Source organism: Molossus molossus, unplaced genomic scaffold (genome assembly GCF_014108415.1).
Source record: "Molossus molossus isolate mMolMol1 unplaced genomic scaffold, mMolMol1.p scaffold_m16_p_9, whole genome shotgun sequence".
Classification (NCBI taxonomy): domain Eukaryota; kingdom Metazoa; phylum Chordata; class Mammalia; order Chiroptera; family Molossidae; genus Molossus; species Molossus molossus.
The window spans coordinates 53278064-53300662 of record NW_023425403.1 but is presented as its reverse complement, the minus strand read 5'-3'; the positions used below and the strand labels follow the sequence as shown (position 1 = coordinate 53300662).

Here is a 22599-nt window from a genome sequence, read left to right as displayed (position 1 = left end):
GATGTTCTCGTTTATAGTCATCTTTTAATAATATTCTCATTGTTTGAGAGCTTTAGGGCAAGAAGCAACACATTTAATTTATAGAGTTTACAATTTATATTCACATTATGGCTATTTCAGAGAGGAAGCCATTTTTTATGTCAAGTCATTTTGCTTTGTCCTAAATTAAAATAGATAAATGAGTAGATAGATACATAGATAGATAGAAATGCAGATAGATAGGTAGATGAGCTCTCCCACAACTACTCCAAGAAACAAGCTTCATAGCAAATATTTATTATGACTGGATTCATAAAGAAATAATGACAACTACTATTCAATTTAGCAAATGTTTATTGAATGCAGAATATAGAAAAATATTATATTTCCATTGTAATAATAAAGAAATGATTATATGTTCTCTAACTTGAATGCATTCAACATATTTGTAATTATGATGATCGTTTATCATTTCTTATCTGCAGTCTTGGAAAGTTTTATAACTCCAATTAATACAAATAAAGAAACTGACCATATTAAAAATGAGATCATTTGCCTAAGTTCTTATGGGAACAGGTAGTAAGCTAAAGATCTGGAATTTGAACCATGATCTATTGGACCATATTTGGTACATTAGACCAAACTAATGCATAAAAGAAATAGACAATTATACAAATCACTTTATAATTGAGCAAGATGTGATTATTTTCATTTGAGATATGAATAGTTCTACAGAAATCTGTAACTATGTCATTTACATCAGAGAAAGTTTGAGCAGAACATAGTAGCTTTATTACAAACTTTAAGTAAGGTAAGGAGTATGAGACATGAACTCTGAGGCAAAACAAAATCCAGGTGAATAAAACAATGGAAGAAACATGATCCTTCTGACCTTCTTTTTTTTTAATATACAGAAGGCTGCACTAGTTTGCCTGCCATCCTTCCATAGGGGTCATGCTTATCTTCATGGTATTGTTACAATTTTAGTATATGTGCTGCCATATGTGTGAGCACCATTCATTATTTTTCACCAATAACTTACCACCCCATTAGTTTAGGGTACAGTATAAAATGTCATGTTAGGTTAGAAATATATCTACATGTAAGTGAATTATGTTGGCAATATTGTAATGAGTTTTTATTAGAAGATAAAATTATTTTTTTAAATATGGGAGTCCCTAAATTATCATTTAAGATAGGAAAAGGAATGAATGATAAGGTTAATCTTAGAATTATAAAGAGTCTTGAGGAAGGAAAATGAAGAAGGTGGTTGTAATATTTCAGGCAATATGTATGTGTAACCAAAAAATGTTTGGTTGTGGCAAGTAAAATAAATGGATAGGTTTAGGTTCAAGGTACTTAATAGGTATGATGTTGAGCATTAGGGATATTAATGAAATGAGAAATGCAGATGAGGGGATGATATTTTGCATTGGGAAATTCAATTAATTGTCTTCTATATTTCTCAGGATATTCAGAATATAGCTGTCGTTCATATGAATTTCAAAGTATCATTGACTCAATTATATAATTATTATAAAGAGGGTTCTTCATGTAAGAACAACAGAAATGAAGTAATAAAGTGGAAAAACAAGAAGTCTTATCAGTTAAAATCTTCAATCTCAAGTCTAAATAAATAATTTGGAGAAATTTATCCTAATAACAGCATAATAGTTTTATGTAGAAAATGGATGATGTAACAATATTGGACTATTTTTAGAGGTAAAGGAGATAACAAAGATAAAGAATAAAGCATGATGCCTGATAGGAAATGTTTAATGCATATTAAATTTTTTCCTTTCAAGTGCTGTGAAGGTCACATTTTATTTAGGTTGGGGGTCTACATATTTCCTGTAAAGGCTCGGTACCCCTAACGGTTAGTTCAGGTTGTTACAATAAAATAACACAGATCAGAGGGCTTGTAAACAACAGAAATTTATGTCTTACAGTTCAGGAGGCTGGAAGTTTGAGATCTGGGTACCAGCATGGTTGGGTTTATGTAAGGAACTTCCTCTGGATTACAGATTGCTGTTTTCTCATTGTGCCCTCACATGGTAGGAAGAGGGAAAACAGCTTCCTGGAGTCCCTTTTACAAGGGAACTAACCTCATTCATGAGGGTTCTACCCTCAGGACCTAATTACCCCCTAAAGGCCCCACCTTCTAATATCACCACGTTGGACATTAGGATTTCAATAAATGAATTTTGAGAGACACAAACATTCAGTCCATTGCAGTCAGATAGTAAATATTTTAGGCTTTGCTGGCAAATACAGTCACTGTTGCAACTACTCAATTCCTCTGTTGTAGCACATCCATACATAATACATAAACAAATACGTCTGTATTCCAATAAAACTTTATGTTAAACAGGAAGCATGCTAGATTTGGTCTATGGGTAGAACTTTTCCAACTCCTGACTTAGAGTTACATTTCATGGGCAAGTGAAGCTATGTGTAATTCTTTCATAGATAATGGACAAATGATGTATATGTCAATAACATCTTACGATTTAGGAAATCTATTTCATCATCAAGCTTTTGCTCTGTATTAAATACTAATAATTGAATTGATATCATAGTACTTAAACTCTAGATGAAAAACTTAAAATAAATATTTTTATAGGTACTATGTCTCTTCAGAATAAAGCAACTGACTTGATCTGGGAGAGGATTCTCAGAAAAGTTGAAATCTGATTTGTGCTTTAAAAAATAATTCTGAGCCCTGGCCAGTTTGGCTCAGCGGTTAGAGTGTCTGCCCATGGACCTGAAAGTCCTGGGTTCAGTTCCCGCTATGGGCATGTAACTTCGTTGCAGTTTGTCCCCAACCCCAGTTGGGGTCGTATGGGTGGCACCACTTGATGTGTCCCTCTCACATTGATGTCTCTCTCTCTCTCTCTCTCTCTCTCTCTCTCTCTCTCTCTCTCTCTCTCCCCACTCTATTTGAAGATAAATGCAAAAATGTCCTCGGGTGAGGATAAAAAACTAATAATAATAAAATAATAATAATAATTCTGAGACCAGGAGGGAGAAGGGGAAAAAAAGAAAATGTCAGACACAATAGCAGTATGTGAAAAATCTTGAAGACAGTTAATGCTCCAGTATGTTGAGAGGACAATGGGAATTTTAACAGGGATGCACAAAGCATGTGAGAGCTTGATGGAGAAGAGGCTGGAAATGTGCAATGAAAATAGATTATTAATAAGTTTTTGAACAGTAGGATTTTGTATGTGTTCCTGAGATTCAACAAGGAGAAAGCAGAAATTGCCGAGGTCATCTATTTGCTCACCAAATACTTCTGTTTTTCCCTTTGGGCAGAGGATCATATTGCAAGTCCCTACAACTTTGAACTTAGATGTTGCTGCATGACTTGCTTTGACCAAAAAATAAGCAGAAATGGTTTGTGTCATTTCCGATTAGACCTTTAAGAACCAGAATGTAAACTCTATGATCGTTTTCTCCGTCCTGGGCAATCATGGAATTACAGAAGGAAGATGGAGCCTCCCCTGGCCTGGATCCTTGAGTGAGGATGATATAAGGAGGATACCTCCCTCAACCTGTCGCAGTTGTCTAGTGGGCGAGAGAAATTAACCTTTATTTTTTTCAGCCCACTGGAATATTTATTCTAAGCCTGAGTTGTCCTTTTATCTTATCATAGCCTCCTTTCTTCTTACCATAATGTCTGTAAAACGACTGCCCAAGGTATCATTGAATAACTCTATGAATTGTGATTTAGAATATCTGCATTAATATTTGCATAATATAGTTTGTTAACATTTTAAAAATTATTTTATAATAAAAATAAAATGAAAGGAAAATGCAATCCAAAGCTCCTAATCTTAGGTAACTCATCAGCTATGATGAATTTGGCTGAAGTAATAAGCCATGATGTTGCATCTGACTACAAACTTAAAGAAGCAAAGAATATATATTAGGAAATTATTTAATGTATACTGAACTACAGTTGAAAAATGTCATTTATTCATGTCTTTGTTTCTTCATTCAGTCTTAAGAAATCCTTACATTTCAGAGTGACATCTTACAACTTCTTATTGCAGCTACATAAGATTGTATAATAAAAAACATGTCTTTTGTTGTGATCAAGATGTTTGGTCCAAAGAACAGTCAATCTCTCCTTTGCTGTGCCAGGGAAATAACTTAAAGAGAAATGCTAAGCAATGGGTGACATATAAAAAGTGGCTGTTTTAATTTATTCATTTATATTATGAAAATTACTAGTGCACCAGACATTTCATACATTGTAAATCTAACTCCCTAGTGTTTATGTTTGTAAAGGTTCAGCAACTGAGAGAAAGAAGTCCAGATCAACAAATTAAGTCATATTTATACTGATTGACATGGGCAGATTCAATTCCATTTTTTCTTTCTGCCAATGGTACTAGAGGTCACATCTCAGAGGAAAATGGAAATCTCTGCACCTCAAACTGACACATTCAATTTGGTTCCCAAAAACGATTTACCTACGCAGTTATGAGTATGACACAATTAATTTAGCAAACACAATGGTTTATTCAACATTAGCCTTATATGAAAATATATCTACCTGTTTTCTAAAGTAAATATTGTAAGCTGTGGGTGTAATTAAAATTTTAGACATGTTTGACTCTATGCAATGGCAAAAATCAATATAATAAAATTATATATATGTATATATGTGTGTGTATATATATACACATATATATACATACATACATAATATATAAAAGATATAATAAGAAAAGAGTAAGAAAACGGTGTCTGTGTTGTTCAGAAGATATTTGTTTTATATTATGCAGAAATAGACCTTGATAGTCAAAGGCCAGTTGGACATTATTCTTAGCTTTAGGAAGACAATATCTTAATAAAACATTAGAACCAAATTGAAACATCTTAACATGGTCTACATGGGTCTACATCAACTCATACTTTTCTGACTTAATTTTATGCCATTCTCTTAATTTACTTTTATTAAATAGCATTAGCTTACATTCTGTGCCCTTTAGAAACTAACTCACAATCCCACCTGTAGGTCTTTGCACTTGTTATTGTCTGGAATATTCTCATAATTGACACTTTCTTGACATTTTATTCTCAGCTCCATTGTGATGTTAGAAAGATTGTTTTTTTATCCTCACCCGAGGACATTTTTGCATTTATCTTCAAATGAGTGAAAGGGAGAGAGGGGGGAAGAGAGTAAGAAACATCGATGTGAGAGAGACACATCGACTGGCTGCCACTCACACAACCCCAACCGGGGCTGGGGACAAACTGCCACCAAGATACATGCCTTAGCGGGAACCGAATCCAGGCCTCTCTGGTCCACAGGCCGACCCTCTAACTGCTGAGCCAAACCGGCCAGGGAGGAGAGATTGTTTTTGATCACTCAGAAGTAACTCCCTCTTTAGCCCTTTCACTTTTTTATTAAGCTACTCTATTTTCTTCATATCAGTTATCACTATATAATATAATCATGTTTATTTATTTATTTGCTTTCTCCTACTAAAAAAAGAATAAAATCATGAAAGCAGAGATCGTCTTTGTCCTGTCAAGTATTCTATCTCTGTATTCCACTTATATGTATTGAATGAAAATTTTTTCATATATATTTCCATAGATTCACTTTATCATGTTGAAGTATATTATACTTTCTTATCTTTTATCTTGAAACAATTCCAATCAAATTTACATCACTTTTAAAAAGAAAAGTGTTTACCTATATTTTCAGGAACTCATATGGCACATTATACAGACAGGAGGGTGGTTGGCATATGCTTCAAATATCTGCCCCATCCCTTAGTGGTGAATTTAGCTATAAATTAAAATCAGATGACTATCTTTTATTCTTTATCAGTAAAAGCATGTGTGTTTATTATCTTTATGCCCAATATTTCCATTTTAACACATTTGGAAAAGAAAGTACCAGAAGGATGAGTATACCATATTTAAATGTATGTTCTTAATAAATCATAAAGAATTTTTAATATTTAACAAATATCAAAAGATTTTTTCTGGTAATGACAACTTAGACTATTCTGAAGGATGCTAACTAGGCACTATTGAATTTTATTGTGTGCTTATAATACATAAGTAACAAAACCTGACATATACTCAGAATTAACATAGTAATATTTTTAAGATTTTAGCATTTTTGAAGCATAACAAGTAACAACTTCATAATAATTATTTTACTACTTTCTGTGGTATTAATACTTAGGATTATAAAGGAGGGAAATAAAATCTTTAGAAAGTGAGTGATTTCCTTTCTCCCATAGCCAAATATATAGTAAAGTTTCCTCTTGGAGTTAGGTTTGAACGGAAAATGCAGGGTAAGGTTTTGGTATACAGGAGGGTAAGAAGGCAAATCCCATGGAAGACATGTTATAACTAGATGTGTATAACTTCTGTAGAAAGATGAGAAATGTAGTTTATTTAAAATATAGGCTGTATGTATAGATGTTAATACAGTTAAAATAGTTGAAAACAATTTGGTTTTGTATTTTATTTTTCAGAAAAATGGAGAGCCATTGAAGACCTTTGAAAAAAAGAACATAGAATAACTTTAGTCTCTTTAAACAAATGTATATTGAATTAATATACGAATCTATATATAGGGTGGGCAAAAGTAGGCTCATAATAATAAATAATAAAATAAATAATGATACAAGAATAAACTTTGTGTTTTGTGTACTCACAACTGTAAGCATACTTTTGCTCATGTGTGTATGTTAAATTAATGAATTAATAAATTAATACATAAAATAATAATTTATATAAATTCATAGTTCCCATTCTTAGGAAAAGCAATCTAGTAGTAATATACAAGGAAAATTAGAAGAGTAACTATAAGTAAAGAACTTATATAAATATAAATATAAATAATAAAGGACTTGAGTCAGGATAGTAGTAGTATTTATGTTTGGACTATGGGATTACAGTACTTGAGACAATGGGAGGGGAGAGTATCTAAAGCCTACTTTGGATTATATGTCAGTAAGGTAAGGTGAGAACAAAAAGAAATAAACCAGTTATAAAGGCTGGTTGTAAAAAAACGAATTATATCTAAAATGCGGCAATCTTAGGCACAACTTGGGGCTCCATTGGTACTGAGTCATATAAGTATCAGTAATGGGAAATTATACAGTTAAAATCAGAAATCTGTTGAGTGGTAGTCCTGCCAAAGATATTGTCCAACTACAGCAGGACTTTGGCTGGAGAATGGGAATAGATAAGGAATGGATCACATACCTGAGGAAATGGAATAGAGAAGTGCCCCAGACTCAAGCTGTGGTTTAGTGTGGGATCCCAAATCCTGTAGGGAAATGCTGTTCCTGGTTAGCAATCTTGGAAGACTGTAGAGGGATGTTAACTAAATCTGAAACCAAATCCAGAGAACTGAGCCAGGTCCAAGAGGCAAAGAGAGTGCTGAATTTTGTAGCCTTGTAGGTTCTTGGGACGTGTCTGCTTGCTAGAAAAAGGAAATATGTGTTAGTGCAAAATGGAGCCCAGGAATACAGGCTGGCTTCCAACTCTAACATCTGTCATAAATCATGGGCTCCATGACTTATATTCAAGTCGTGTCAGATTGTGAGGCTGAAGTTATTGAAATATCTCTTAAATCAGTCTGGATTGCTTTAAGAACTAAGATTGAGTGATGAATATGTGTAAAAATTAAGTAAAAGAAAAAAAATGTGGAAGCTGACAATTGAGGCAGTGGGAATATAAAGCAGAGGATAGATGCACAACTAACGTGAAGACATGAACTTGGAACATAATGTGAATGTATGTTTGCAATGAGGAGAACAAAAACAAAATTGGTTCCCTAAGGTCTAAGCATAGGGATGGAAAGAGTAACAACAGATCTATAGTAAGCACTAGAAAATGGTTTGGCAGTGAAAAGTAATGAGTTAAGTAACAGATAAAATGAATTAAGTATGGCTTTGGTTTCTAATGCAGCACTGTAACTATAAAGGCATGAGAAGAGATGCAGCTTTGTTGAATGTATGAAATCACAAGGAAAAAGAACATAAATATAGGGAAAAGATATTTCAAAAAAGAAATGTATAGAGTGACATCATTTAGGGTTTAAAAAAGAGAAGAGCAAACAATGGTAACAAAAGCCATATGTTAAATGGCACATGGACAGATTGGTGATAAATTATAAAAAAAGAGAATTTCATTCATGACTGAATGATCAAAACTGATACATTGAGGGAGTAAATAAGGATAAAAACTGAGAAAAGTTTATTTTCCTGTGATATTTCTTGGGCTATTACTAACGTAAAGATATAGTTTATTTACTTCAATAGAGATCAGATTTAAAAGATTATCAAATAAGTTCAAGAGTTTAAAAAAATATAAGCAGCAATGTTATCCTTATTACAAGATTGGGTATGACAGGAAAAAGGCTAGAAACAAGCCATCAGAAAAATGTGATTCTGATACGCAATATTGAAACATGTCCATGGACAGGAAGGGAGACAACAAAGGATGAGATTGAGGACCAGATAGAGGGATTGCGTTTAAAGGAAGGTTGGATGGCTAAGATAGAACTGAGAAGGGTACTTACTGAAGAAGTAGACTTAGAGAGGAAAAGGTTCATACCTATCAGAGAAGAAGAAAAAGCAAAGCTAAACAGGAATTCCTAGGTGAGAAAAAGAAAATTTAAGAAATTTTCTCCAGATAGCATCTACCTTCTTATTTAAATAGGAGATAAAGGGGGACTTCTCTTAGGAGTTGAGAATCAAAATTTGGGAAATTGAGGTTAATTAATTGTTCTTTGGAAAGGTACTTTGGGTAATTTGATAGGGAATTAACAAATGATAAAGGATTGTAAAATAGCACTGATAAATTTATTACATATTTTATTCTTAAGCACTTTTGCTACTCTGTATTCTTTTTTATGAAACTTTTATTTTTGAATTGCCTAATAATGTGACTAAAGAACTATATGCACACGTTTTATTTTATTTTATTCTATTTTTTTTTATGAATTTTTATTTATTTTTTTGTTACAGATATTTTACCTTTTTACCCCATTGGTACCCCCCACCCCACCCCTCCACCCTGTCCCCAGCTTAGTTGTCCATGTCCATTGGTCATGCATACATGCATATAAGTTCTGTGGTTTATCTCTTCCCACCCCCCAACCCCCCCTCTTCTGAGGGATGTCAGTCTGTGCCCTACTTCCATGTGTCTGGGTCTACTGTATTCCTCAGACTGTTATGTTCATTATATTCCATATATAAGTGAGATCATGTGGTATTTGTCTTTTTCTGCTTGGCTTCTTTCACTTAGGGTAATACTTTCCAGGTCCCTCCATGTCGTCTCAAAGGATAAGAGATCTTTCTTACCGCTGCATAGTACTCCATTGTGTATATGTACCACAGCTTTTTTATCCATTCGTCTACTGGTGGACACTTGGGCTGTTTCCAGATTTTAGCTATTGTAAATAGTGCTGCTACAAACATGGGGGTACATATATTCTTCCTGATTGGTGTTTCAGGCTTCTTAGGGTATATTCCCAGCAGTGGGATCACTGGGTCAAATGGAAGTTCAATTTTTAATTTTTTGAGGTAGCACCATATTGTTTTCCATAGCGGCTGCACCAGTCTGCATTCCCACCAGCAGTGTATTAGAGTCCCCTTTTCTCCACACCCTCGCCAACACTTGTTTGATGATTTGTTGATGGCGGCCATTCTGACAGGTGTGAGGTGATACCTCATTGTTGTTTTAATTTGCATCTTTCTGATGATTAGTGATGTTGAGCATTTCTTCATATGTCTCTTGACCATTTGTATGTCCTGTTTGGAGAGGTGTCTATTCAGCTCCTCTGCCCATTTTTTAATTGGGTTCTTTGTCTTCCTTTTGTGGAGTTGTTTGAGCACTCTCTATATATTGGAAATTAACCCTTTATCTGATACATCATTGGCAATGATGTTCTCCCATACAGTGGGTTGCCTTTCCATTTTGATGATTGTTTCTTTTGCTGTGCAGAAGCTTTTTAGTTTGATGTAGTCCCATGTGTTTATTTTCTCCTTTATTTCTGTTGCCTTAGGTGATGTATCAGTGAAAATTCTGCTCCGTATGATGTCTGAAATTTTGTTGCCTACATTTTCTTCTAGAATTTTTATGGATTCACGGGTCACATTTAAGTCTTTTATCCATTTTGAGTTTATTTTTGTGTATGGTGTAAGTTGATGGTCTAGTTTCATTTTTTCTCATGTAGCTGTCCAATTTTCCCAAAACCATTTATTAAAGAGGCTGTCTTTACTCCACTCTATGCTCTTGCCACCTTTGTCAAATATTAATTGAGCGTATTGCCTTGGGTCCATTTCTGGGTTTTCAGTTCTGTTCCACTGGTCTATATGCCTGTTTTTGTGCCAGTACCAGGCTGTTTTGGTTACAGTCGCTTTGTAGTACCTGATATCTGGTATTGTGATCCCACCTACTTTGTTCTTCTTTTTCAAGATTGCTGTGGCTATTCGGGGTCTTTTTTGGTTCCATATGAACTTTTGAAGTATTTGTTCTAGTTCTATGAAATATGTTGTTGGTATTTTGATGGGGATTGCATTGAATCTATAGATTGCTTTGGGTAGTATGGACATTTTAATGATGTTAATTCTTCCAATCCATGAACAGGGTATGTGCTTCCACTTTTTTATATCTTCCTCTATTTCTTTTTTCAATGACCTGTAGTTTTCTGCAAATAGGTCCTTCACTTCTTTGGTTAGGTTTATTCCTAGGTATCGTAATTTTTTTGGAGCGATGGTAAATGGGATTGTTTTTTCAGTTTCTCTTTCTGTGAGTTCATCATTGATGTACAAGAATGCCGTCAATTTCTTGACATTAATTTTGTATCCTGCTACTTTGCCAAATTCATTTATTAAGTCTAATAGATTTTTGATGGAGTCTTTAGGGTTTTCTATGTACAATATCATGTCATCTGCAAATAATGACAGTTTCACTTCCTCCTTTCCAATTTGGATCCCTTTTATTTTTTCTTCATATCTGATTGCTGTGGCTAAGACTTCCAGTACGATGTTAAATAAGAGTGGCGAAAGTGGACATCCCTGTCTTGTTCCTGTTCTTAATGGAAATGTTTTTAGTTTCTGTCCTTTGAGTATGATGTTGGCTGTAGGTCTTTCATATACGGCCTTTATTATGTCGAGATATGATCCCTCTATTCCTACATTGCTGAGCATTTTTATCAGAAATGGATGCTGGATTTTGTCGAATGCTTTTTCAGCATCTATTGATATGATCATGTGGTTTTTATTCTTCATTTTGTTTATGTGGTGTATCACGTTTATTGATTTGCGAATATTGTACCAGCCTTGCATCCCTGGAATGAATCCCACTTGGTCATGGTGAATAATTTTTTTGATGTATTTCTGGATCCTATTTGCTAATATTTTGTTCAGGATTTTGGTGTCTATGTTCATCAGGGATATTGGCCTATAGTTTTCTTTCTTCATAGTGTCTTTTTCTGGTTTTGGAATTAGAATTATGCTCGCCTCATAGAACGTGTTTGGAAGTCTTCCTTCTTCTTGATTGTTTGAAATAGGTTCAGGAGAATGGGTGTTAGTTCTTTTTTAAATGTTCGGTAAAACTCCCCCGTGAAACCATCTGGGCTTGGGTTTTTGTTTGCTGGGAGAGTCTTGATTACATCTTCAATTTCCTTAGTTGTTATTGGTTGTTCAAGTTTTCTATCTCTTCCGGGAATAGTTTTGGGAGACTGTGTGTTTCTAGAAATTTGTCCATTTCGCTTAGATTGTCAAATTTGTTGCCATATAGTTGTTCGTAGTAGTTGTTAACGATCTTTTGTATTTCCGTGGTGTTGGTTGTTACTTCTCCTCTTTCATTTCTGATTTTGTGTATTTGGGTTCTCTCTCTTTGTTTCTTGGTGAGTCTAGCTAAGGGTCCATCAATCTTGTTTATCTTTTCGAAAAACCAGCTCTTTGTTTCATTGATCCTTTGAATTGTTTTTTTGGTCTCTATGTCATTTATTTCTGCTCTGATCTTTACTATTTCCTTCCTTCTACTTGCTCTGGGGTTTTCTTTTTGTTTGCTTTCTAATTCTTTAAGTTGTGAGGTTAGACAGTAAATTAGAAATTTTTCTTGTTTTTTGAGGTAGGCCTGTAGTGCTATGAACTTCCCTCTCAGAACTGCTTTCGCTGCATCCCATAGATTTTGTGTTGTTGTGTCTTCATTTTCATTGATTTCCAGGAAGTTTTTGATTTCTTCCTTGATCTCCTCGGTGACCCATTCATTGTTTAATAACATGCTATTTAGCCTCCATGTGTTGAAATGCCTTTGCATGTTCTTGTTGCAATTGATTTCTAGTTTCATGCTATTGTGATCTGAGAAGATGCTTGATATGATTTCAATCTTCTTGAACTTGTAGAGATTTAGTTTGTGTCCTATCATGTGGTCTATCTTTGAGAATGTCCCATGTACACTTGAGAAGAATGTGTATTCTGTAGTTTTGGGGTGTAATTCTCTGTAGATATCTATTAAATCCATTTGGTCTAGTGCTTCATTTAGAGTCTCTGTTTCCTTGCTAATTTTTTGCCTAGAGGATCTATCCAGTGCTGTCAACGGGGTGTTGAAGTCCCCTGCTATGATTGTATAGTTGTCGATTTCTCCTTAGAAGTCCTCCAGAAGATTTTTAATATATTTTGGTGCTCCTATATTGGGTGCATATATGTTTATCAAGGTTATATCTTCCTGTTGGATAGATCCTTTCAATATTATGTAGTGGCCGTCTTTGTCTCTAGTTATGGTCTTCATTTTGAAATCTATTTTATCAGATATGAGAATTGTTACCCCAGCTTTTTTTTGCTTTCCATTTGCTTGGAAAATTTTTTTCCATCCCTTCACTTTCAACCTATGTGAATCTTTTGTTGAGAGGTGGGTCTCTTGTAAACAACATATAGATGAGTCATGCTTTCTTATCCAATCAGCTACTCTGTGTCTCTTTATGGGAGCATTCAATCCATTTACGTTTAAGGTGATTTTTGATATGTACTTATTTATTGCCATTTTTGTTTCGTGTGGTTCTATTTTTCTTCCCATTTCTACTGCTAATTACAGCAGTCCTTTTAACATTTCTTGCAGTGCTGGTTTGGTGTTAATGTATTCCCTTAGCCTTTTTTTGTCTGGGAAGCTCTTTATTTGATCTTCTATTTTGAATGATAGCCTTGCTGGGTAGAGTAGTCTTGGATTCAGATTCTTGTTTTTCATGACTTTGATTACTTCATGCCATTGTCTTCTGGCCTGTAGTATTTCTTGTGAGAAGTCAGCTGAGAGCCTTATGGGGTTCCCTTTGTAGCTAACCTGTTATTTCTTGCTGCTTTTAGAATTCTCTCTTTGTCTTTAATTTGTGGCATTTTAATTACTATGTGTCTTGGTGTGGGCCTGTTTGGGTTCTTCTTACTTGGGACTCTCTGTGCTTCTTGAACTTGAATGCCTTCTTCCTTCACCAAATTAGGGAAGTTTTCTCTCACTATTTTTTTGAATATATTCTCTATCCCTTGCTCATTTTCTTCTTCTTCGGGGACTCCTATGATGCGAATATTATTACGTTTCCAGTTGTCCCATAGTTCTCTTAAGCTGTCTTCCTGTTTTTTAATAGTTTTTTCCTTTTGTTTTTCTGATTGGTTGATTTTTTCTACCCTGTCTTCTAATTCACTGATCCGGTCCTCAGCTTCCCCTACTCTGCTTTTTAAACCTTCCAATGTGTTTTTCATTTCGGATATGTCATTTTTTATCTCTTCTTGTTGGTTTTTAATTTCCAGTTGGCTTATTTTCAGTGTCTCTATGTCCTTACTCATGCTGTTCAGCTTCCTCAAGATCATGGCTCTGATTTCTAGCTCTGTTAACATGCCTAATTGCTCCACATTGATCTCATCTTCGGTGGAGGTGTCTTGCTCTTTCATTTGGCTTCTGTTTCTGTGTTTCACCATTTTGGCTATCACTGTGGGCTTTGGAGCCTGTCAAGTTCTCCCTGTGGGTGTTGGTGTTCTGCTGTTTGTGGCTCCCTGTCTTGTGTTTAGATGAGCGAGGGAGGACCCACGTTGAACAACACTGTCAAGTCTTACTTTCCTGGTTAAAGTTGCCAGCCCAGGAAAGGTACTGTTATCCTCTAGCTTTTTGCCTGGAGGCTAGCAGTCTAGGTTACTTGATGAGTTTTGGGTTGTCAGTTGATTGAAAAACTCCCTCTGGTGCTCAGCCAAGGGGCTTTCACGAGGGTGGGGCAGATGCTGGTTGTTAGTGAGCCTCAATTAACACTTCAATGGCCCACAGGGTGGGGTTGGATCTCCGAGGGAGGGGCTGCTGCCTCTCCTCAGAGCCCTGGGAAGGAGCAATGTGGCCACCGTCCTGAGTGGCTGCACTCAGCCAAAGCTCTGAGCGCCCTCCAAACCCCGAGTGTCCCGACACAGTTCCAGTCCAGTCCGCCCTCCCTCCGCCAGAGCCCAAGGTGAGTGGCTGTGGCTGTTTCAGCCTCTGTCCTGGCTGCGCTGTGGAGCCGCCTGGGAGTGTGACCCGAGGGCGCCGCTCCCAGCTAAGGCCGCTGCCGAGCTGCCGACCGTGGGCTCCCAGCCCCCGTCTCGCGCCTTCGCAAGCCTACGGGGATCGAGTCAGTGTCCCTCGTTGTATGGTCCTCGCAAGCTGTTTTTCTGTTGGTTTTTCCCGTCGATTTGTCTGTGGTATAGTTGTAATTCCAGTTTGGTTCTGGGAGACGGTCTGTGTAGCTCCGTTCACTCCGCCGCCATTTTTCCTCCTCCCTATGCACACGTTTTAAAATAATTTAATAATACAGATAAATTTAATAAAAAACATGAATCCAAATTTATCCTTCTCAACTCCCAGTTCCAATCCTCAAAAGCAAATATTTTAACTTTGAAAAGTTCAACCAACTTTTTTATTTTTTGATCCTCACCCGAGGATATTTTTCCACTTATTATCAAATAGAGTGGGAGGTAGAGAGCTAGAGAGAAACATCAATGTGATGAAGCCACATCGACTGGTTGCCTCCTGCACAACCCAACCAGGGCCGGGGACTAATCACAACTGCGGTACCTGCCCTTTACCGCAATCAAACCCACAACTCACTGGTCCATGGACCGATGCTCTAACCGCTGAGCCAAAGTGGCCAGGGCTACTCAACCAAGTTTTTCTTGACCACTTTCTGTTGAGATAGGTGGATTTACAACTCTATACTTCTCTTATATCTCCTCTATCTAACCTAGTTATATCAACAGTCTTAGTTCACCTGCTACTCAACTATAGAAGTTTAAAAATTATACTTACTATTCTAATTCTTGTTTCTAAAAGAAATAAAAAACATTTTGAATACCCAATTTAAAAGACTAGAACTCTGCCTAGCCAGTGTGGCTCATTGGTTGAACATCAACCCATGCACCAAGAGGTCGCCAGTTAGATATCTGGTCTGGGCACATGCCCGGGTTGTGGGTCCGATCCCCAGAGAGGGGCATGCAGGATGTTTTCTCTCATCGATGTTTCTATTCTCTCTCTCCCTTTCCCTTCCTCCCTCTCTAAACTCAATAAAGAAAAGAAAAAAAATAGACGAGGACTCTGACTCTCGCTTCTCTTCCTTTACTGCTTTCCTCTGACCTCTGTAGAGAGCGCATGTATTTTTATATTGGCAAGACTTCAAACATTTACTTTATGTTCTCCAACCTTAATTAAGTAGTGTGTAATGTGCCCATTATTGATCCCAAAGACAAAAAAATAGTAAATATCTTTTCATAAACTATATAAATATTGGACACTGTAAATCTAAGTGCCACCCTTGGCTTTATCCCTAGGATACTATGATTATAATTCTTTTAATATCACTTTTGCTATGCCACCTACAAGATACTATTACACAGTCAAGATAAATTGAGTCTCATAATGACATTCAATGAATTGCTCAAAATTAAGCTACATTTTAGTTTGCTTTACATTTCTACCCTAACATTGTAAGAGCTGTTTGTTTTTTTCCTGGAATTTATAGTTGCTAATTTATTTATTTACTGTTATTTATGTTTAATCAAATAATTTACTCTTTTATTTTAATAGAATGTTTCACATGAATTTTAGATTTATACTATAAAGTTTTCCTTTTGTTATTACCTGCCCTGGAGATTACAATCCTGCTGCTCTATGTTGGACTGGGAAAATTTGTTTGGGGTCCTGCCTTTGATAATCTGAGTCATCTGACCTTCTCTCGCTGCTTTTACTCTGTCATTTTGATAGAGAGTTACCTTAAGTGACTTTCTAAGAAAGGATTAAAAAGACACAAATTATATATATCTTTGAATGTCTGGAAACACCTATATTCTTCTATTAGTCTTGATTAATAGTTTGAACAACATAGACTTTTTGATAGAAACATTTTCATTACTTGGAAGGCATTATCATTGCATACATTTTTTGTCATATCTAATCAAATTCTACATAAAGCAGAGAAAATGAAGATTATGAAAAACACCTGCAATAAGAGAAAGTCTTACGTAACTCAAATGAAGATTCTGATTTATTTATTTTTTTAGGTGCAATATTCTAGTTGATTTTTTGCTCTTTCCTGAATATAGGTAGGTAACTTCATCACGATAATTGGGTAATGGCTTTTTTTATTTATATCATTTTGTATTGGCAACTGATACAGTCTTAACAATCTTTTGTCCCTAGTTTTATATCTAGTAAGAATCACAAGTCACTTCCTTGCATAATGTGAATTTTGGTTAAAGTAGAATGTGCATACAAAAATATTCTGTATGAATTTAAATTGTACTTTGTGACAGACTAATATGTTTTATATTTCTATTTTATTTGATTTGACTTGGGGAACATTGAAACTCTAGAGCAAACCTGTATGATATATCAGATATTATGAAGACTCAAATTAAAGTTGTAAAAGGACTTACCCAAGTGTAGCCCAGCATAACTAGTATGTATAAGAATCTGACTTAATATATGTTGTATATTTTTCAGTTTATGCATTTGCCCCATATGCTAGAAAAGAAGAGGACTAAAACAATAACTGCATTTTTATAAGGCTTTATTTGGTTCCCTTTTATTTTGCTTAATGATACAATTTTAGACAGAAATAAATATGCATACTGACTATTTTCTGCCCAAGATATTGATAATACTATTGCTGCTATAACTTCGAAAATGTCTGAATGAGATGAAAAAGGAAGAATTCCTTCTGCCAGGCTTAAGATAAATTATGGATGCACCAATTTTAATATGAAGTGGGCTATCAGACTGGTGACATTTGACAAGTCACCAAAGGGAAGCCACAAAGAGCAAAGGCTCAGGGATTTGTTTAAAAAGTAATTTAATTTTGGCATCATGCCATGTTTGAAAATCTTTCCCCAGGCAATAAATATTAGAAATGTTATTATCACTGCCCCAGTCTTCAGCTTCTTGGAGAGTCAGACAGCTGTTCTCATTGAAGCCCGGGCAGCCTTTATGGCTTCCTCCAGGAAAAGCAGCCCTGGTTTGCAATGAAAGTCATGAGGTTAATCTGGTACTTGGAGTGCTTTTCCCTAGAGATCATAATTCTTACGTTAAATTGTGTACTTTTTCATTATCCATATTCCTCATTAAAATTCTTTTCATTAAAACCTTTCAAACTATAGCACGTTCTCTCCCGTGCTTTCAGAGTGACTTTCGGGGCCCTTATGCTGTGGCATTCTGTGCTAGAGATCTTTTCTTTGGTAGTTTAATCAGCATAAGCATCATTTTCCACCTCACGAGGATCTCTTAGTGATGCGATCTACAGCAGGTCAGTCAGATAGCCAGAGCTGTCTTGTATGTACTTTATATTGTTTTATGAATGAGGAAGTTCCATTTTTTAATTGACAACTTCTTGACAAGACTATCATTGCCAGAACATCCCTAGTTTAAAAACACTCTTCAAAGGAGCATTACAAAAAATAAACAACAATAACAAAACCTATACTTTATTTTACTCAAAAAAAAAAAAAAAATACAAAAACCCTTCTTTCTTATAATTAAGTTTATAATCGGAAAAGGCCAATACAACTACACAATATAAATGATAAAACCTTGTATTCAAAATTTATTTTTGTATATATTTTACATTGTTTCATTATGTCTTCTGAAGAAAATATAAAGAAAAAAATACATAGTAATTCAGAATAGAAATGATTATTTCCCAGGAGAAAAGAAAGGAGGAGGAGAGAAAAAGTATCTGACAGTTATATAATGTTTCCTCTTGTCTACTAGAACCTGCACATGCCTTTTGAGCAGGTATCAGTCAGCATAACACTGGCAAATTCAAGGTTTCTGTAAGAGTTTTTTTTTTGTGATCTTAGAAAAGATTTAATATAAGTGATCAGAGACATAGAATTGGAAGAGTTGAGGAAGGACAGCTACCGCCTTGAGGATGTCAGGCATTCCCAGAGCTTTATCTGCTGGTCCAAAACATCTGCAGCACCAAATGGTTCAGGAGAAATTGCGAAGTCAAAAGAAGTTGCAACTGATGACTCATGCTACCTGACCAGAGCCTTCTTCAGTGCCTCTCATTGTTGGTACTTAAGAGCCTAGAAACTTTAGGGTAATGTAATTCCAGGCCTTCCCTGTGATGGAAAGCTGAACGCTAAAGGGTATGGCAGGGATGCTGAGTTGACAAGAAACAATCAGCCAGTGATACAGTCTCAGCCATAAATATTAATCGATTATAGTTCATAAAGATTGAATGGCTTTGAGTGGTAAACTATACTATATATAATGTATATAGTATATTTCATGTAAATATATATATATACACATATATATAAATTATTTGTGAGTGTTTGTGCAATATAATGGATATATTTTATCTCATTTAATCATTACCACAATTCTCATATTATAGATAAAGTAACTGAAGTTCAGAGTAGGGAATTTGTCCCTGGTTACATAGCTAATAAATGCTATACTGGGATTTCAACCGAGTTCTTTTTTTACTCATAAGGGTGTATTTTTAACCAGTGATATCTACAGATGAGTACATTTCAAGGGGTGTGCAAGATGATCCACTGGATTGAAAGAAACAATTATTATTGTTGTTATTATTTTTATACTTAAATATTAGGAAAAATTCTTTCTTTATAATTAATCCACAGATTTCCATGAAGGCCTACACTTGTGCCATATGATAATATCTTCATGTTATGCAAGATATTCAAAGAAAGAGAAGTTCAAAAACCAAGAAGTTGATAGTTGTGCCCACTTTCTTCTACTATTCTGTGGCTTAATCTGCTTCAAGTTACCATAGACTATTTTTGTAAAAATGAGAGGTTTAAATACTAGAACCGTTACAATACTTTGGAATCAAATGTGCTAACTTTACAAATATTTTTTACAGTTATAAAGTCTACTTGGTAACTGGTGGTAAAATAATTTAGTCTTTGAATTTAAGAATGGACTTCATGAACTTTCAGTATTGGCAAAGATAGTGTAATCCAAGAATACTTCAAATGCTGCGTAAATAGAAAAAGCAACTAGCAAAATCAAGGTGATTCGGGAGTAAAGTCAACATTTGAAGAAGCAACCCCCATGGGGTAACATCCCAGGGTTTTTATTTTATTTTATTTTATTTTATTTTATTTTATTTTATTGTTTGTTTGTTTGTTTGTTTGTTTGTTTGTTTCAACTTTCTCTCCTGACCTTTACCTGAAGATAAGGCCGTAGCAGGGTTACACAGCAGCACAGACTTGGAGGAGCCTTGTATTCCTGGACTTAGACATAGAAATAGGGGCCACATTAAGTACGAGAATGTGAGGGATCATCCGCAATACACACCCTTCTGCTGGCTCGAGGCCGTTGCAGTCATGGAGTTGCAGTAGCCGGGTTTCTATGGTATCATGGTATTTAAGCTGAGGCCTGTTGGCAGGAAAATGGGGAAGAAAGTGGCTCATGAACATAATTAAATAAATAATTATATTACTGAACAAAAGGCAACATGGCTGGATCTCAATGATCAAAAGAGTGGTTTACAACAAGACAAAAGAGGAGAGCAGAGGTGGAATTAGGCCAGGCTTGGGAGGTCAAATAAAAGACAATAGGTAGATAGTTGGATAGATTGGCTTTTCCTGACGATGGGAAACACTAGACACAAGCTAGTTTGTGACATGCCACCTAAGAGATAACTATGACAATTCCATGTAGTGTTGAAATAAGTCATTTTATAAGCATGCATCTCAGAAAACACAGCAGGGCTGGGGATGTAAGTTTAGGTGTCCCAAATATTAATGGCATTTAAAGAAACAATAATGAATTGGATGACTTAGAGGGAAGAGGCAGAATGAGAATTTTTAAAAAGTCAAAAGTCAAACCCCTACTAACATTTAGAAGATGGTAGAGGAAGTATTTCTGGCCACAGAATGTTCTTGTTTTTCTTCTTTTTCTCATACTTTTCCCACTCATTTCCTGATATTTAATCTCGTAATGTGATGCACTTAGGCAATTTCTGTACTTATAAATCAGTCCCAAATAGCAATGGTCATGGTTGATCAATGTTCCTTAAAAGATAAATGAAATATTTACGCATCCAGTGAATAATATCACCCTAAAATACCTTAGAGTTAGTTCCTCTAAGACTTTGGTTTTCTATAAAATAATTTATTCCCCCACAAAAAAGTTATAATCCAAAGATTGTTAAATCAAGGGGAGATCTCTAGTTGGCGGTTGTGATTGTATGTACTTTATTGTGAAAATGCTGGGTTCTTTTAGTCTTTAATCTTAGTAGGCCAGCCTGACAGCTTTGAAATTGCTGCAGAAAAGTTCACTGAAAGAGATAAATCAGTATATCATCTGCATAAAGAAGACAATGCATCATCATGGTAAATAAGATAACCGAATGAAGCATAGATACTGGGGAAAAGCTCTGCTGGGTAGGCTCAATAATAAGACTAGAGAATACAGGAAAGCTAAAGAAACAAAAGCCATATGATTATAAAGTAATATAAAATATCACCATGGAAGTCACTTACACACACACACACACACACACTCATGTGCTTCAAACATTCCTTGAACGTGACAAGATACCTCGAGTCCAAAGTTACAATAAAGGAATAAACAATTATAAAAATTACAGACATATAGTGAAAAGGCCAACATAATAACCTTCTTTTTCAGGTAATAAATCTTTTTAGGACCAAATTAAATTTGGCATTTAAATCATAATTTAATATATCTGATCCCAAAGTCTCAATGAATTTAATTCAAGGAATAAAGAAAAGATACATAAATTGGAGCTATTGTGCCATTATATGTAGTAATGTCTGTGTTTAAAAAATGGGAGGATTTGAAAAAGAGCAGAAATCTGATTAATTTTCTGAAGACGAGAGTCTCTTGCATGATTGGAAGCGTAAGTAACGGCTACAGTCTCCACCAGCTGACAAAGTGGTCCATGTGAACGCTGTTGAAAGCTGCAGGATCTCTTATGAGCTATCACATGAGCCGCTGGAAGGACAGCTTGATAGCAGTTTTGTGGTGCTACTTTTGTCCTCGTTTGGAAATGAAAAGCACTATAGAAATTTCAGTATATCCTGGATAGCCCGAAACAGGCAGGTCAGAGGCAATGGATGATTCAATGTCAGGAGAAAAGATGACGCCGGTCAGAGGTGGCCAGTTGCTAATGTTCTCAGTTTTTTTGACCAGAAAATAAATTCAAATGGTGGAACTTCTGTTCAGGGCACTCCGAGAGATGAATGAACACGGCAACTACTCTTTTAATCATCTTTTACTTCATTTTTCAAGAAGTATTATATATGTTCTATAAACAGCCGATCTTTGGGGAATGTCGCAATGCAATAAAAGTTGGTGAACAGAGCTACAAAACAAAAATAAAATCAAGAGTGCTTCTGGGCAAAAGCTGTCAACAATAATGTAAAATAAGTCTAAAACCATGTTTTCAACTGTATAATGAATATGAATAAATATTAAAACTACCGACAAATGTTACTCTTAGACAATGCTAATATTTAAGCATCTCCATAATGTTGTAGAGAAGTAAACTGAATTCATAGAAAACAGCTAGCATGTCTTTTAAGAAACTGATTGAATGAAGTATTTTGTGGCATCCAATTTCAGGAAAAGAAGAAATTCTAGAAAACAGTAGACAGAAGTCTTCAGCTAACTATGAGGAGCATAATGTTAATTTATTTGATGTCCCCCCACACCTTTCTTTTTATTGTTGAAAGTATTACAGATGTCCCCCATTTTCACACCCCATTGACCCCTTCTTTCCTGCTCCCATCCTGCTCCGACTTTCCCCAAACGAATGTCTGTGTCCATTGGTTGTGCGTGTATATATTTCCCTCTGTGGACTTACACTATGATACAGCTAATTTGTGTTTCTCAACACTCCATCATGACACAGAGTACACATACCTCGTGTTCTTCTATCTCATCTCAACCCTCTCTCCCACCCTCCCACACACATGTTAAGGCTTTGTACCCTCTCTGTGCATTCCCTCTCACTCTCTTTCTAGTGTCAATGCATAATTTCAATTGTCTGTTTTACACAAGTGATAGAATCTACTGTTTAGACTCAGTTCTCAGGTCTGTTATGTAGTAGAAATAAACACAACCAAG

The 22599-nt window shown here is 35.5% G+C and overlaps 1 non-coding gene across 1 annotated transcript; it reads right to left on the bottom strand.

Annotated features, from left to right (window-relative positions):
- Positions 1-883: 883 nt before the first annotated feature.
- On the bottom strand, positions 884-993 carry LOC118623095. Its single transcript, XR_004958206.1, has one exon. It is a non-coding gene; the product is annotated as a U6 spliceosomal RNA (small nuclear RNA).
- Positions 994-22599: the final 21606 nt, after the last annotated feature.